This window comes from Eimeria mitis, genomic scaffold, assembly GCF_000499745.2.
Source record: "Eimeria mitis Houghton genomic scaffold, Emh_scaff453, whole genome shotgun sequence".
NCBI classification, from domain to species: Eukaryota; Apicomplexa; class Conoidasida; order Eucoccidiorida; family Eimeriidae; genus Eimeria; species Eimeria mitis.
The window spans coordinates 5,002-5,477 of NW_013572845.1; positions in this window are offsets into that span (position 1 = coordinate 5,002).

Below are 476 nucleotides of genomic sequence, written 5' to 3' on the forward strand. Positions count from 1 at the left end.
TAAATAAATAAATAAATAAAATTAATATATATTAATAAATTAAATTAATATTTATTTCTATATATGCACCGGATATATATGTATCCATATCATATAGGCACACTGAAAGATACGCATAGTCAGAAAAAGCAAACAGAAATATTTGTATTTGAATTTTTCGTGCAGTGATAAATATATATAAATCCATTTATATTAAATAAATATATTAATATAAATATTACGCTTATAAAAATAATAAAATTATCTATACATACATACATAAATATATATACATATATACATGTACGCGTATACATACATACGTGCATACGTATGCGTATCTATCAGTATGCCTATATAATATGGATCCATATATTTTCCGTGCACATATAGAAATATATATTAATTTAATATATTAATTTATTTATTTATTTATTTATTTATTTATTTATTTATTTATACTTGAGATAGGAAGAGAGGGTGTATGTGTGGCTGTG